The following is a 220-nucleotide window of genomic DNA, read 5'->3' as shown; positions in this document are numbered from 1 at the left end:
CGTCTGATTTGCCCTACATTCATCAAATTTCAGCCCTATCCTAGGACCTAAGTAAACCCTTAAGTAAGCACATGGTACTGAGGATATCTTGAAGGGTGACATGGATAAGGAGTAAAAAGTCTAGCCTGTAGAGTACATGCTTTATATCTCCCCACTGTAAAATACAATTACACAGTTAAAAATTTCTCTAGAGTCAATATACATGATTTCAAACATAGAA

Source organism: Tamandua tetradactyla, chromosome 11, assembly GCF_023851605.1.
Source record: "Tamandua tetradactyla isolate mTamTet1 chromosome 11, mTamTet1.pri, whole genome shotgun sequence".
Lineage (NCBI taxonomy): Eukaryota > Metazoa > Chordata > Mammalia > Pilosa > Myrmecophagidae > Tamandua > Tamandua tetradactyla.
Note: the sequence above shows the minus strand (reverse complement) of the source record.